This window comes from Cyanistes caeruleus, chromosome 1, assembly GCF_971803275.1.
Source record: "Cyanistes caeruleus chromosome 1, bCyaCae1.hap1.1, whole genome shotgun sequence".
NCBI classification, from domain to species: domain Eukaryota; kingdom Metazoa; phylum Chordata; class Aves; order Passeriformes; family Paridae; genus Cyanistes; species Cyanistes caeruleus.
The window spans coordinates 41,335,239-41,352,761 of NC_141701.1; the positions used below are offsets into that span (position 1 = coordinate 41,335,239).

General features: G+C 36.0%; 1 protein-coding gene and 1 long non-coding RNA gene across 6 annotated transcripts in view; both read right to left on the reverse strand.

The window, feature by feature from the left end:
* Positions 1 to 17,523, reverse strand: part of SNTG1 (syntrophin gamma 1) — a 315,782-nt gene that overhangs the window by 277,273 nt on the left and 20,986 nt on the right. The gene's annotated exons all lie outside the window — the stretch shown is intronic.
* LOC147655452 (uncharacterized) lies at positions 10,753 to 16,202 on the reverse strand. The gene is made up of 2 exons (XR_015279242.1): positions 15,770 to 16,202; positions 10,753 to 14,560 (listed from the first exon to the last, which is right to left on the reverse strand). It is a non-coding gene; the product is annotated as an uncharacterized LOC147655452 (long non-coding RNA).

Below are 17,523 nucleotides of genomic sequence, written 5' to 3' on the forward strand. Positions count from 1 at the left end.
CTGTGCCCTTCATTCTGCAAAGAGCTGTCACTTCACGGCCTCTCGCCTGGGGCTCTCAACACCCAGAGCTCAACCTGCAGCTCCCAGAGCAGCTGCTTACAGAGATACTGGCACAGAACGTATTCCTCAACAACTGAACATTGGAAACAGGCTGCCAGACAAGTGGTGCAATCTGCCACACTGGAGATATTCAAGGCTCAGCTTGACAGGGCTGTTGATAGACTAATCTCAAGCCCTGCTTTCAACAGAAAGTTGGACCATATGATCTTCAGAGCTGTCTTCCCACCTAGACTTTTTTCATTATTCCATACAGCTAAAATACTGAATTTTATTATGCATGATTCTTCCTTTTAAAAATGGCTCCAAGAAAGCTGTCACACTCCTGAGCCCTTTTCAGTTCTACCTGCATTCCACAAAAGTCTGTTTTCCACTCCTTTGAACAGTCAGAAGCCACTAATCAATTAGACTATATGAAATAGTCATGCATGTAGGGTATACACATATATGTGTTATAGACATTCTAAATTTGGCGCTAATGTAAAAAACGAATTCTCTCTAAGGGACTTCCTACTGTGTCCAAGTTTCCTGAACAACTCATCATGCCTCCCTAACTTGGCACCAGCACCTTTCACCACATTGCTTTGATCAGTTGTAGCAGCTGTCCCCTGCATGCTCTGTTTCATTTGTGCTGGGGACAGAGCTGCAAGGAGAAGCCCTACCAAGCGCAGGACCAGCAATGGAAGTTTCAGTATCTCCTCTCAGACCTTGAACACTGAATAGGTTCCAGTATGCACAAGAGGAGAGTGAAGGATCAGAAACACAGAAGAAAACAAGGGGGAGATGTAGCCTAAGGGATATGATGGAGTACAGAGCCAGCCATCCCCATCTGTCAGTGCTCATCAAGGACAATATGAGGACTCCAGGCAAAGCTGAGGAACCACAACTAGATCCTCTTCCAGCTCCTGCCCTGTTATTTTACAGACAGACATCACAGAATCTGAAATCATTCACAGCATAACAGCCATTAAATAGCAGCTCAACTGTACTACCTAGTATGGGGATGTATTAAACCTTTCAACACTGTGATCCAGAGTAAAAGTTATTACAGGATTTGTGTAATTCCCAAATTACTCAAATGAATAAAATCTGTCCACTTGGAGATAGGCAAGAAAGAAGCAGAAAAAAGCAATTATTTGCAGAAATGTCCTATGATATTACAAAGTACCCCCCAAAAAACAACCTTTTATGAGGCATTAACCAATTTAAAACTTACACATAATAATCTCTGTACAAACAATTTTTTTAGAGTGCAAATAGTGACATAGCTCTGTAATTCTAAATAAAAATGTCATTAGGTAAATTTAAAAAAAAGTTTAAACACCGAACAACTATTTTAAGAATGACACTTGATTATGGAAGCTTAACTATGTTTATGTGGCTTTAATATTTTGCAACTGTACCTCAAGCCTATGGCATTGATAATTTTCATAAACACAATACTGGATCTGCCAAAGCAATGAGTTTCTGAAAACTGTCAATTTCAGAAAAAAAATCCCAAACCAATACTTCTTGATTCATACAGGAACATGCATTTTGTAAGAGTGCAAAGGGAAAAGCAAGCCCTTTATTCCCACACAAAAGACATAAACCACAAATTTTCAGCTACAAACAATATTCCAGTTATAACGACTCAGAATAGGCAGTTCTCAACATACTTCAGTACAGCTTGGTAAACATATTTACAGAACCTGAACCTGTTTGCAAAGTAATTGAAAAGGCTTTTATGTGCAGTTTACACTTGCAACTCGGAGTATTTTTTTAATGAGTGTATTAGCGAGATGTGCAGGGCAGACCTGGTTGAAAACAAATCATGAGAGAAATTAACAGCTCAGCTGTTAATTACCAGAAGGGAAAATACACAGAAAAATCAAAACTATTTAAAAAGATCAAATAGAATTCAATATAAAGTCTGCCATCCAGAAATGTCATTTCCATTTTAAAATACAAATTTATTAAATATTATCAAACTTTGCTAGGAGAAACTATAAGCCCTTCCAAAACGTGCAAGTGGATGTAGCCTCTCTCATGTAGCTGCTCAAACTTGGATGTGTATTGTGCTGAATGCATGTGTTAAAAGTGATTTTTTATTTGATAACAGATGATCAGTTAAACTTACAGATAGGAAGAACTACACATTTTTAGTAAATATTGCTGCAATACCTTGATAAATGTATGGTAGCTATTTTTATATATTTGTATGTTTAATGCAAATTAACAACACTTCAAACATATATTTTTTTTCAAGACAATATTACAGTAATGGATAAAAAAGAACAAATCTCCATCAAGTTCTTCACTCTTTTTTTCCTGCTCAATAGCTCTTTTAAGTTATTCCTTGATAAATTCTAGTATACTAGAATAGTATATATGCTATTCTATATACTATATATTCTTTCCTATATGCTAGAAAGCTTTTTCTTCTAACATGTCAATAAAACTCATCACACAGTAAAAGAAATCATAGCACAGTACAGACAGTATTTTCCTATCTGAAGTAAGAGGTGTTTGCCTGAGTTCCTGAAAAGTGTGATTGTCCTACTTATTACATCTTCCATGGCAGAACCAATACTTAGCTCTGAGAAACGCAGCAATACTTAGAATCACAGAATCATTAAGGTTGAGAAAGACCTTAAAGATCATGGAGTCAAACTATAAACCAAACAGCACTGTGTTCACCCTTACACCAGACCCCCAAAGTGCCATATCCACATGCCTTCTGAATAATACATCCATGGATGGTGATTCCACTTCCCTGGGAAGCCTGTTCCAACGCTTCACAAACCTTTTGGTGTATAAAGTTTTCCTAATATCTAAACTCCCCTGGTGCAATTTGAGGCCATTTCATCTCATCCTATCACTTGTTACTCAGAAAACCAACCCTCACCTAGCTATAACTTCCTTTCAGGAACTTGTGGAGAGCGAGGTCCTTCCTGAGCCTCCTTTTCTCCAGGCTAAACAACCCCAGCTCCTACAGCTGCTGTTCTTCAGATTGGTGCTCCAGACCCTTCCCCAGCTCTGTTGCCCTTCTCTGGACACTTTCCAGCCCCTCAATGTTTTTCTTGCAGTGAGGGGCCCACAACTGCACACAATATTCAAGGTGTGACCTCAGCAGTGCTGAGTACAGGGGCACAATCACTGCCCTGATCCTGCTGGCCACACTATTGCTGATGCAGGCCAGGATGCCATCGGCCTTTCTTGGCCACCCGGGCACACCTGGATCACGTTCAGCTGCTATTGACCAGCATCCCCAGGTCCTTTTATGCTGGGCAGCTTTCCAGCCACTCTGCCCCAGTCCTATAGTGCTGCATAGGGTTGTTGTGACCCAAGTGCAGAACCCAGCACCTCAGAGTTGACAGACAAATTCTGGTAGTGAAGGCCCCCTTTCAAATTTTCTAATCATCACTTACCAACACTAAATGATTAGTACATCAACATCTGTCTGTCAGGATGGTTTTCTGCAGTGTACATCTGCATTGGCTGTACACACTCCACTAATTAATCACTTGTCAGCATTTATGTTTAAATAAGCCTTTCTGTATTTATCAAATAATCTCTGAAAGCTTTTATTGTGGTTTTCAAGATGCGTGATTTTGTTCTTTAATATTGCCTCTCTGTGAAGTGTGCATCAATATTTGGTTTTACTCAGTTCCAGAAACTACCTTGAACAATTTTTTTTCTCCATAATAAAGACATGCTTTTTTTTCTCTCAAACAAGTCCACAGTACTAAAAGACTGTAAAGACTTCCTGCATGATCAGTGAGAAAACCTGAGAGCTGGTTAAAAGCTAGTTTAGGCAAGTGATTTTGCATGATGTTTTTCTCCAAAACAGACCCCTCCCTCTGTTATGTTGCTCTTAAAGCTCTTTGACCAGATTCTCCACTAACAGTTAATGAAAATTATTTACACAGCAGATCTAATTCATGCAATATTGGCAGTGTATTTCCATACAGAACTTCTTGTTACTAGTTTATAAAATGGAGTGCTATGTGCAATCTTAACTCATGGAAATTCATGGAATTTGCAAATTATGTGTTTATGTCTGGAAAGATATATTGCCTACTGTAGGTTTAATTCACTGAATCTTCACAATTCTTTGGAATTAATTCTTAATATAAATTTGACACTACAGTGATTATATAACATGCGTTTTCTTCAGTATTCTTTTCAACTGTGGTTGTTTTCAATGCTTTCCACTGTTGTTTTTTCCCATTAGCTTTGCACCTCATTTTCAGATCAATTAATCTGCACAAAAAACAGTAAGATCTCTCTTACTAAATGGCCTTTACACTTACATGTGACTTTGTACTCTTGAAATCTACTATTTCAATCTACTATTGAAAAGACTACTATCCAGTCAACTATTGTGCTGGAAGGAGAACCTGTTCCCTCTAAAATGCCGCAGAACACAAGATTTAAACCTGCTTAAAGTGAGATCTTGTTTATGTGTTTTGCACAAAAAAAAAGCACAGGTTAAAAACAGGTGTTGAAACATTCAGTTCAAGCAAAAGAACATGAGAAAACTTCAATCCAGTGTGTCATCACAAATGAAGACTTTTTTTACTAGAGTACTGTATGTGTATGTGTAAGAGGCTAATGATTAATACCTAAAAGTATTCTTTCTGCAATAATGCTGTTCCATCCCATTAGCAGGATCATTACTCATGGAACCAGCTCATCCTCAGGAAACATTCTACTGCAAACTACAAACTACTCATGTGCTTTTGACCTCAGTGGATGACTGTAATTGATTGCTGATGTGTTGGTAATACTTTGGCAGGAACGTGACTATTGTATGATAGTTTTTGTGTTGCTGTTTCATGAAGCTTCAACACAAACTCAAATTTTGGTATCAGAGGTCTGTTACACTAGTTAGATCATTTTTTCCATGACATTTTAAAACTCCTGCAGTTTCTGGAGTTTTGAAACCCTACAAAACTGGAGGTCTGAGGCCCCTTCTTGCTTTCTAGACCCTAACCCATGATATGCTTAAGTTATCTTCCAAGAAGAAAAAAAAAAAGAGTTTTGGTTTTTTTTTTTTAAATTTTGATTTTTTTTTCTGAGATTACTTGCAAAAAAAACCAGATCTCCAGACTTTTAAAGAACTGATTATTGTGGGATCTATCCATATGATTAGTAATTAAGAAAAAAAAGAATTTGAGTGAAAACACATAATTCTTATCCATTTTTATTTATTTACATTGCAGTAGCATGGATGAGTACATGCCATGCACTACAGCCATGTTACTGGGACTTTAGAAATACAAAATACATAAAACTTGTCTCCAAACAATTTAACAATGTATATGTGTCATTTGTGTTGATATCACTGAATTCTGCACACCTTGCAAATACACCCAGCCGTAAGGTTAGATCAAGGGCTGAAAGACTTGATAAATAGCTAGTATTAAAGAACAAACAATATATTTCACAGACAAAGCAGTAAAAAAATCCAGAAAAATAATTTTGAAGCTGTTTCCATTTACAGACCATATAATTTCTACTAAAAAAAATCTACAGTTTCATAGACTTCATATCTTACACACATTATCATACTCAAATTATGCTGAAAAGCTTTAGAGATTTTTTCTCTTACAGAATATGATGTTCTCACAGTCTGGGGATTGCAAAAACAGTTTTGCTGAAGTTTTCAAATAATATTTCAAGTTTAAAACTTTTGAAAATGACATTTTCAGTGAAAGTGTTTCTACCTGAAAGTATTTAACCAAATTTGATCATCAAAACATAGCTGGCTGTGATATAAAGTCAGTCTAGACACCATATGCACCACAAGCACTGAAACTACTGAATCAATAAAAATAATAATATACTTAAATAGTGGCATTAATACAAATATTTAAATTATTAAAGGATTATAAATACTACCTACAAAAAATAATTTATGGATGCATAGTTTGGTAGCAATAAACCAAATACTTAAATTATTAAATTATGCAAATGTAATGGATAAATCTATAAATTAAATGTTCACCCTGACTACTTGCTAGGCAATCACTGTGCATGATGTGGTGTTTCTACAACTCCAGATATCGCAAAGAAAACAGGAACATATAAATTTAGAAACAGTGTCAACACCTAAAATCATAACACAATGTTAATACATGTCAGTAGAATAAAAATGGAAATCCTAAACAGAGTGATGAATAGTTGCTGTAGCACTGCCAAAAGACCAGAAGGGAGCTCACACAAGAAGTTTACCAATGTAGGAGTGACTTTGCAAATATTTATTTAATATTAGTATAGGAGAGAATATATACTGATGTCTCTACTACAGCTCTGAGAATGCCTAGTGAATACTAACAGAGCAGATTTAAATCTGAAGCAGAAGGTTAACAAAATGTGTATATTTATCATTTTAACTCAAAAAACTTCATCATGGTCTTATGATATCTACCATGGTTATGACTGAGAACCTTGCAAGGATTGTGAATAGGTCATGATAATGATTCACCAAATGACTGCAAATAGCTACTCAGAGTGATTCTAAAGAATACAACAGGCATGTGAGAAACTTTGATTTACCTTGTGCTTCATCTGTCAGTAACAGTATTATTTTTAACTGGACTTTAGTACTTGTTCTCCCAGACTAAATCAGTGTTTAGAAGGCACTTTTCTCTTTTAACAAGGACTATTATTCTACCACCTATTTCCTCTTAGGACTCTACAATTTGCAATGTGAACAAGACCAGCTGGAACCAACAGAAGTGCCAACAAGTCAGACCTAGTAACAGCAAGCAAGACCTTCTGATCTGCCATTTTCATTTGAGTTACAATCACCAACCAATGTTTCACTAGAGGTTTCCTCTACACTCAACAACAAACATGGAATAAACTACTGTACTTGAACGGGTCACTTGAGATCTGTCCAAAGACTGATCCCTTAACATGGGTTCTCACTTAAAAATGTAGACTTGAATTCCAGGGAATAAAGGAAAGTTTTCTCCAGCAGATAGCAAACTAAGGAAATGATCTCAGGCTTCAGTCACCCTCCAGAGGCAGGAAACTTCCAACCTGAACATTATGAGGCTACCACAAGTTAGCTATGAAGGGCTTCAGTGAAAAGCCTCCAAGCCCACAAGCTACAGGCTTCAGCTGTGTACCAAACACCTATGCCAGAAGAAAAGCCAAACAACCCCCAAAAAAACAAAAAGTAAAATCTGTTCAGAGAAAGGAATATTGAATCAGAAATATGAAAGGTACTTGTGGCCTATTTTACTGAATCTAATTTTGGATTATGATGCAGAACATAACAATACAACATGCACCTTAAGTATCCTCTCCTTTGGAGAGTTAAATGCAGCATACAACAGAAGCAGCAAAGTTTGAACCTGCATTTCAAAAATTGATCACAAAGCTATTCCTCAGTAATGATAATATTTAATAAAGACCAAGGCTCAGTGAACCTAAATTGATACAATTGCTTTCTTACATAAAAGTGAGACCCAAGAACAAGGAAAGCTAGATAACAAAGCTATAAGAACCAAACTACAATTCTAAACCATGAAAGGACCTGAAAAGGAACTCAAAGAATGTTTCTTAAAATTCAAAGAGCATAGAAATTTGAAAATTATTACTACTTGGTACTTGCTGTACAATTTATTATATTTTCTGTGGCAAGAATAATAGCAGGTTAATTATGTTTAAATAGTTTTATTGTTACATCACTTTACTTGTAAATACATATTTTAATACATATTTAAACTATATTCATAGAGGCATCTATATAGAGAGAAGTGCATGCACAAACATATCTTTATTAAGCAAACACAGGGTTGAACAAAAATTCTAGACACAGTGTCAACACTACAGGAATCTCTCCATGGCTTCTATTGCAAATTCTGCTTTTCTGAGACAGTCAAGCAAAGACAGTAAATACAGATACCTAACATATAAAACTAAGTATTATGTCAATTTCCATTACTCTGATAATGCAGTACCTGTATTGTTTTCCAATTCAGAAATAGAGGAAATATCAAAACATTCTCATCTCTTCCTGTGGTTCACAGCTATAACAAGGTTATGCGTATGACCACTATAGCTGCCACTATAGCTGCAAGATTTTAATCTGTTACATTCCTTAAAGTATTTCACACTGAATGGCTTGTAAAACAGGGATTTTTTTTTTTCCCTACTTAAAATCAGTCAAGAAAGTGACGAACATGGATATCAAATCACTTGTACAAAATTACACTATTACACTGGTAACTAGCCAACATAAAATAAATCTAGATAAATAAAAGGAAAATAAACTATAAATACAGTAATCTCTATATCTGATAAGATCTAGAGTATAGTTCTATCTACTCACAGAACTCCAGAAAATCATCAAATATACAAATATAAATAAATTTACATGGGCTTGTAAAGCATATCTTCTCTTATGGAAATGTGGGAGTTAGTATGACATTTTTTGTTTCTTGGTTGGCTGAGTTTTAGGAAAATTGCTCCTGGTGCCTTAATTGAAAGGAAGAGAGGCATCCACTCTTCCAGTCTCATTTCCTTGAGTCCTCCCACTCCAAATCAGTTTTGTCACTCACAACTGATTTTACAAGTCTTTACAAAACAATCTTTTTTTTCTCCATGTACTCCTACCATGCTGGTGAACATAACAGTCTAACTCAAACCACCACCACAGGAACCCACAAACTCAAGTGAGCATCTTTAGCAGATACCACTTCAGGTCACTTGAAAACACACTTAGCAACACACACAATCCTTATGTATTAAATGAAATAAAATGTAACTACAGAAAATGCATTATTAATATACCTTTTATTTAACATTGACTGATATTAGAACTTAATTATTACTTTTATTAGTTTAATTTATGTTTAATACTAAAATATTTTACAAATACAGCCTTCTTTGGAGCCTGAGCACAGTCCTTTCATGAACCTATCTTAGGTTAAGAGCTCTGTAACAGTTATCTATCAGTAATTCAGCAGAAATTTTTTCACATTTAAGTCTAAGTATCCTGCCACATCTCAGTCCTGATGGAAACAATTCAGTCCTGACCCTGGACACATCTGAGTCCTGCCTAAGGGTAGCACTTCGACCTGGGTACTCCAGTCTTGGCCCTGAACTTCTCTAAAGGCAAGAACTTTTTCTACTCATCACAAGTCTCTGGGTAGGCATGAGCACAGGACCTCTGCTTTCCTGTTTTTCACCTGGGTACACAGAACAGAACATTCAAAGCAACTACACTGCTTGGAAATAGTCAGAGGTTTTCTTGCATGGTGAGCCAAGACCATGGGATCTGTAAATTTCTTCATGCTTCACCAATACATAAAATCATTCTGCTCTGTTTTTTTCTTCCTTATTTCCAGCTGCTAACCTTTACTAAAAAACTCCATAAACTAAAGACATTCCTCAGGAGCCAGTTGCTCCAATTCCCCTGAAATATATTTGCCAAGTAAGGGCAGGTGGCCCAAACAGCAGTCTGGATGGAAATGTGATATATAAATATAAATCATATAAACATTTGAGAACCCTTGTGCCCACAAAATTGAATGGGAATTGGCAGGTATGAGAGGGTACATTACATACCTTGTTCTTTAAGATTGGGAGCACATAAAACCTATTAGTTACCCATTGCAAAAACATGAAAGGATGTGGCCCACACGGACTTTGCCAAAGTAGCAACATCCAGAGGGAAGGAGACTAAATTTGTTTAGATAGCCTAGTCTGATTCTTCTGAGCCAATCATATGTTCAAAGAGCTAAAAAATATCAGTGTGAACAGTATTCTGTTACTCATTAATAGGAAGCAATCCATATTTGATTTTAAATAGCCATATGCCTTAGCATGCCCACTATAGGTGAAACACTGAAGAGAAAGCATGGGAAGTCCTTCAGCACCGTGTTTATGACAATATCCTTCCAGCACTCAACATGAACATACACAGAGCAAGGGTTTCTGCTTGAGGTACTGTGTGCAAAACACAGGTGGAAAGTTTTCAGAGGTAATGAAGTTCAGAGAAGTTAGGGCTTCTGTCATCAAAATGTTTCAGGGAATTTAATTTCTACCCAGAGTAGCAACAGAAATGTCACTGGCATTACTAAGGAGTGAGCAATTTACAAGTCAGGTAGACAGAACAGAGTTCTACTTTTTTCACAGTACTAGTAGCAATGGCACATCATCTGGCACAATCAAATTGAACCTGTCATGCATATATATGGGTGTTCATGCAAACTTAAAAAAAGTATTGTTTGGGATTTAGTTTTTTTTTTAGTTTTGAAGTTTTGGTTTTAATGGGACCTTACTGTTGAAAAAGATGCATGCATTCAAATTTGAGGGCTAAGCACCTTCCTTAATGAGGATTATCATTATTTAAGGAGACACAGATTGAAACACCTTTCCTAAACTTTAATTATACTGTATGATTCCTGCAAAGAACCTATTCATAGGCTGACAGATTAGATTGGAACACTGCCTGGTGGGTTTTGCTTGACACGATGATACCTAGCAATTGGTTACTTAACCATGAGTGTGTCCTCCACACTTGCTGGTTTCCATTCTGTATTTTAGTCTGACTCAAATGTCCAATTGCTTCTGGTGCCATTCTTCTCCAGTTGTATTAAAACCTGACTTGTTTTTAAAACATTTTAAGCTTGCTCTAAGTATAAGTACTTTGCTTTTCAAACAGGGGAAAAAAATACAGTTGAGTGTTCTCCCTTTTTGTTCTGTGTTTTGCACCTTTTTATTATGATACCCTTTCTAATACAGCATTTATTGATTTATTTTACAGACAACCTGTCAAATCACAGTTGTAATGACATTTACTTTAGCATCATATAAAATCCCCAAATAGTTGTGACACATGAAATCACAGTGTGCTTTAAAGAAGGGCTAATTAAGTGACAGCCTTTACAAATTAGGTGAAGAGATACCTTTCTAGCCTACTCACACTCTAAATTTATCTTCAGGTATCAAATCCTAATCTGGTATGTTAGATCAGTTAAGCAGCACACTTTCAAGAAAACATACAGTAGTATTCACATCACCAAATATTAAGCATACTAAATGCTTAAGCAGGATCATTACAGACTCTAAGCCTCTTTAGAAAGGCAACAGAGAGATTTCTTCTGAGCTTATTAAGGATGAGTCTAATTTAGGTGCTCCAAACTGCTGCAGAAATCTACACTTACAATACACTGAGTCTGAGAGGAGGTCTTGATCTAGACATCTAAATACCCCCTGAAGTCACAATATGTAATGGTATAAGAATACATGTGTAGTGTTAACATTTAACACTATATATAAAAATTGTATATATACTATATACTCATGGTAGGAACTGTGCAATTTCTTGAAGTAAGAACAAATTTAGCTAAGGGATAACCAATAAATTATGTTGCTTCTGAAACAGAGTAAAGCTTTCTCACCTGCCTTACTTTAAAACTGTGGATTAGATTTCCATCATTCTGAAGCTGAAAAACCCCAAGTCTTAATGCAATCCTAAAATCACATATAGTCCAGATGGTGCCCAACACAAAATGACTAAAAATATGGTTTGGGTTTTGTATTTGACAGAGTAACTGCTTGTATTGTGTATTTTTCTCGATAAGCCATCGAAAAGGGGACTGAGAATATTGTTCATTGGTTTAACCTTTCAGACACCTGACTGGTGCTTGCAACTGTATTCCCACCTGGTCTCTGGTAATACTTATGGAATGGGAAGCTTACCAGTTACTTACAACACCTAAAAATTTTCAAGTTCCTACTGTGTTGAAAAGAGGTACTGATTCTCACAGACTTTTTATTTATTTCTGCTTGACTTCATTCTAGCAATAACATTGTAATTCTCAAAATAACACTCCTTTGTTCCCAAATGTGAAAAGGCTGAAAAAGGACACCCGGAAATTGGAAGCCAAACTCCTCCCTGTTTTGTTTGAGGCAGAACAAAACACCTTCTTAAAAAAACACTATGAGATAAAGTATTCACCATGCTCCTCTTACATGTTGAATAGGAAAATTAACTACAAAATCAGTCAGACAGTTCTATTTCCAAAAAAATTGCAGATCTCTGATGAAGTTGAAAGCTGAAGTCAGCTGCAAGAATATTAGTCCTTATTGAGAAAGCCAAGAAAAATTAGTTTTGCATTTAACTTTTTTTAAAAAATTAATTAAAAATAAAGAAGTAGTATCTTTACAATAAAAGTCTAGCTTTATACAACATAAACTACATGAATGAGTAATAGAGCATTTTGACTACATTGCTAATAGTTCAAGGGCATGGAAAATCTCTTCCATTATACATGTAATACAAAGTAAAAAATTATTTACTTGGTTAAACTTTTTTTAATTTATTTTAATAGACAAGTTGTGTTAGCATTTAAGGTATCTGTTGCACCATTAAAATCAAAACCTAACACAATACAAGTAAGATTTTCCTTTGAGGAAAGGTATGATCAGTAAGCATCTACCTCTTTATTGACTACTTCTTCCTCAGAGTTTTCTACATCATTAGGCTGTCAAAGCAGCAATTTATATTCTCTACTGATTAAATTGTAGCTACAGCCACTGAGCAAGATTCTTGCTCTGAACATAATAAAAATATATCAAAGGAAATCACAGATTGATTGTTATTTGTCAGTCCTACTGAATAATAAGTATCAGTTATCACTGTACTCTCAACAAACATGACAAGAAAAATAATATTCCACCAGGATAATTTTAAAATAAGCTTTAAGACTTTTTAAGACAGCCTGTATTGCATTTTTTTATGTATGATTTATTTCAAAATATTTTTCGTTTCGGGAGAAGATATTTCACTAAACATTTCAGGCATACAACAGATTTTCATGGAGTGGATGAGTCAGCAAAAATTACAGAAAGGTTTTCAGATCTGATCAAAACCCAAAATAATCTTTCATCTGCAGAAACAGAGAATTTTAAAACCTTACTGAAGCATAAATAACAGTCAATAACCAATAATTGTACAACTCTAACCTATATCTATATTAATCTTATGAAATTCATTCACTATTCAGAGAACTGCCTGTGGAGACATGGAGCAAAGTGTTCTCACTTAGTGAAAGTTCACACTTCAAGTTTTCTCACAAAATATTGCAGGTAAGTCTTTCCTACGTGACTTAAAAATCTTATTTATCTCTTTGTTTCATCATAGATGACAGTAAATAAAAAATCCCCACCTTTACCTACTCTAATGGTATTTTATCATCATCATCTCTGTCTTTTTGGAGAAGATACTAATGCCACAGCTTTCCTGAAATATTTTATTTATGTACTATTGAATCATGCAACATAATCCAGCTATAAACTGAAACACTGCAAAAACCTCCTTTCAAAACATAATCTTATCAATGGTCTCATGGTGTTTCATCACCCTTGAATCCCCGTGTTTTTCCCTAGCAAAGCACAAACTGATTAACGTAAATGCTTCTCTGTAAACCTGTCCTTGATGGATCCTCCTTACATTCTGCAACAGTCAAAACATCTCCCTAAAGACTCTCAACTTTCTGCATTACAATCCAGCCCTAACATTTTTTAGTCATTAAAAGCACCATATTCTTTAAATATGCAGAAAACGTTAGGTTTTGCTTCATCTCTATTTTGCAACATACATTTCAAGTAATATTATGCTCCTTTGAAGTATAATGAACTTTCAAAACAGCTGTGTGCCAAACTAGTAAAGCTATGCTTGAACATAAAGCTCATCTTTCAGTAATTCTGCTGTTCTGCAGGGTAGAATGGGATAGGAAGTAGTTGCTGGGTGCAAGCTGCAAACAGTTTCCACATCTTGAAAAGCTTATTTGCAAAGTCAAGAAGAAAAGGAAATGGTTTGAAGATGTAAGGCCTTCAAGCAAATATAGTGACGTACAGAACTATTGCAAAGCAGGTGAAAAAATGAAGGTAGCAAAAGGGTGAGATTTGGCTTGGCCCTGTCCTTGTTTCAGGGACTAAGTAAAGCAATATGGACAAAGGCCAGTCTGTAAGGCAGCAAATTAACACCCATTTTCACGCATCGCAGCATCCATTCCCTTTCCTAACCAGAGAAGCTTTGCAGAATGAAGGTCATGGCTCCACCTTTCCTCTTTCCAATGCCCTCATGAAATTAAAAATTGCAAGTGAAATGCCATTCAGTGCTGAAGCTTAAAGAGCACTTTCTTGTAACAGGGAAGATGACCTGCTCCACTATACTGGAGCAGAATAACTGAGATATGGGAGGAGAGGCAAACAGCCTTTTGTGTTACAGGGATGCTCAAAGCACTCCAATGATGAGTAAGAATTTTCAGTCAGAAATAAGTTACCTTTCCCCTGATAATTTCAACACAGAAATCTTAAATATTCCATTTATTCCGTTGATTGATGGGCATGAGCATGTTTATGCATTCGCACAATGCTGAAATCAAATGTTTGCTACTCCACTGGAAGCATATTCAGGATTCACTGAACGCAGGCAGCAGGCAACACAAAGTCATTCAGATGAGAACTGAGGTTATTCTTTCTTCTCTCCTTCCTGAAATAAAGATTAAGTTTCTATTTCATCTCATGGAAGCAGAAAGCCAGTTTATTGTATTGTCATTCTGTGGAATACCACTGTAATAAAGAAATCAATAGCTTAAAGAAAAGTAGGGTTTTTAATAACCATGGTTGACCAACAAAGCCTTAATGACAACATATGCCATCCTAATTAAGCCCTTTCAGCAGCAATCAGAGCCATCCTTGACTGGGTTGGACTGATCAAATTATCTAATATAATAAATCAGTTTTATTACCCGAGATACAGCCATTGAATTGGTGTCAGACTTATGGAAAAATATTTCAGACATCATTTCTGAGCATGTTTACTTGGTCGGTTGTTGTGGTTCATTATTTAATTATGAGAAACAAATTACTTAATTAAATGTCCATAAACTGACAGTTCCCAACAATTATTTAATGAAGGAGATGGAAGAAAATAATATGCTGATTCAAAAGCAAAGGGCTACATACTAAATTGCAAAAGCAAAGGCCTACATATTCAATTTTCAACAGAGAAGGTTAAGCTATATTTAAAAAATATCTATTAAATAAACAAGTTTTGAAGGCATAGAAATGTAAGTGTTATAGCTTCTGAACATTTAGTTAATCAAGTATTACAAATTACATCAAGAAGTACAATTATTTCTGGGTGGGTTAAGTCCTACAGGAAGCAAAAACAGCAAGTGTGACTCAAGAAAGAAATTTCTACTGACTAATTAGTAAAGTCAACTTTAAAATCTGCATGTACACAGAAATACTTCATGCAGAGAAAGCTTCCTCTGGTCACTAAGGGACCCCATGCAGACCTCTGTGCCAGAGGTTTGCAAGACTTCTGAAAGTCAATCTTACAACTACCCTCTCACATTTTTTCCTCATAAAATCACCACTCAACTGAGCAACATTTTCAGCCAAAGCAAGACAGGACAGGCTTCAAAACAGCAGGAAACAAATCTCAAGAGCAGTTGAATAAGTGCTACCAGGAAAAACTGAGCACTTCAGTTGATAACAAAAACTAAATCACTGAAGCCCCATCTGTTGGGAAATGCTTCAAAAATTTCACAGCAAACTGGAACTGACATTAAAATCAATTCATGACTATGAAGAACTCTGTTGGTGAATGGATATATTTGATTTCTATTTCCTGAATTGGCATATTACTTTCAAGGGAATCTCTGAGCAAGCTTGCTAGTCTCCATATACTCACCTGAAATGAGACAAGTTCTAGCTTTAGTTATTTACTGTAACTCAGAGCTCTCCTAAATGGTATTAGGCCATTTTTCCCTATAAAGCTCAATTCTGGAATAATTTTAGTTTTTGAAATGCTTATAATTCAGAAGGATAGAGGGGAAAAAACTACTATAACTGTGCAGTACCATTAATTTTCAAAAAACTCTGGTTTTCAGCTTTTAATATGAGAATTTAAGTACAGAAATGTTTCAAATAGAAAGTATTCACTCAACTAAATATAGATACAAATCCATCTGTGTCACAGCAAACCAGAGCATCCACTTTTTAAATTCACCTGACTACAATATAGTCACATGCAGTAAATACCTCAGGAGCCAACACTGAAACAGAGGCTAATTACTACTTGTGTGAGGTAATTGAAGTCAATACCTGTCAATATCTTAGAGAACAGGGAGCTGAGGCAGATTAACTATTAAATCAGTCAGTTAATTGCAAAAACCTGTTTTGCCTCCCTCATTAATGGGAACACACATGTAGATGCTACCTCCCAGTTTAGTCCTGCTGCCAGACCTGTCCTGGTTCTCCCTGTCTCAGCCCCTCTGCAGGACTCTTCCTCACTGTGTCTATCTCTTAGCCTTTTATTCTCCAGATACTGACCCATTCTGTCCAGATTTTTCATTTTTGTTTCTAGCTGTAGTCTGCCTCAATATTTGTGCTAGGTTCCTGCAACTAAACCTGGGCTTTACTCTCACAGCGTTTTCTGTGTGAATGGAAGACGGGGAAGTTGAGGGAAGAAACGAGTATCTGAAGTTAATCTAGCATAGACAAATAAAACTGTTTAGCTTCAATATTCAACAGAAAACAGCAAAGGTGTTCAACAACACTGAACAAGTTGATTCATCCAAAGAAACCAGTAATTAAAAAGGAAAACCAAAAACTGTTCATGCAACAATAAAGGATTACTCAGAGATGTTTCAGCTCTCCTATTTGTCTTACTCAGACAATCTGACATAGGCTTAACTCATTCTCTTCAGAAAATTGAAGTTCCCAGTGTACTGAAGTTATGCTTCAGCGTTGTAGTATATTAAGCCATAGAAATACAGAATCTTAGGATCATTTATGTTGGAAAAGACCTTAAAGGTCATCAGGTCCAACTATAAACCTAACACTGTCAAGTCCACCACTAAATCATGTCCCTAAGCACCACGTCTCCACATCTTTGAAATACCCCCCAGAGATGGTGACTCACCAGCTTCCCTGGGCAGCGTGTTCCAATACTTCACAGACCTTTCAGTGAAGAAATTTTTTTTCCTAATCTCCAATCTAAACCTCCCCTGGTGAATCTTGAGGCCATTTCCTTTTGTCCTATCACTTGTTACCTGGATGAAGAGACCAACACTCACCTCACTATAACCAGCTTTCAGGTTCCAGTTCACAAGTTTGCTTCTTCACAAGTAAATATTTATTGCCTTGGATTCCACTAGGTATTCCAATGTCTTTTTTCTTTTGGTTTGGCATTTTCAGCTTGCTCCAATACTTTAAAGACAGTGTTTACAGCAGCAGGCATCTTTACATACCAAAAATTCTACAGCATATGTCCTATCATTTGGTTATGGGGCAATAATGCATATACAGAGTTCATGACTCTTTTAATCCTAAAATGTCTGCTTCCCAGTACCAGATACTATCAGGTACTTTCTAAAAATACCTGAAAAAGGAAAAAAAGGCATTTTGCTCTCACACTGAAAACTTGTCCATAACCTAGTAAAA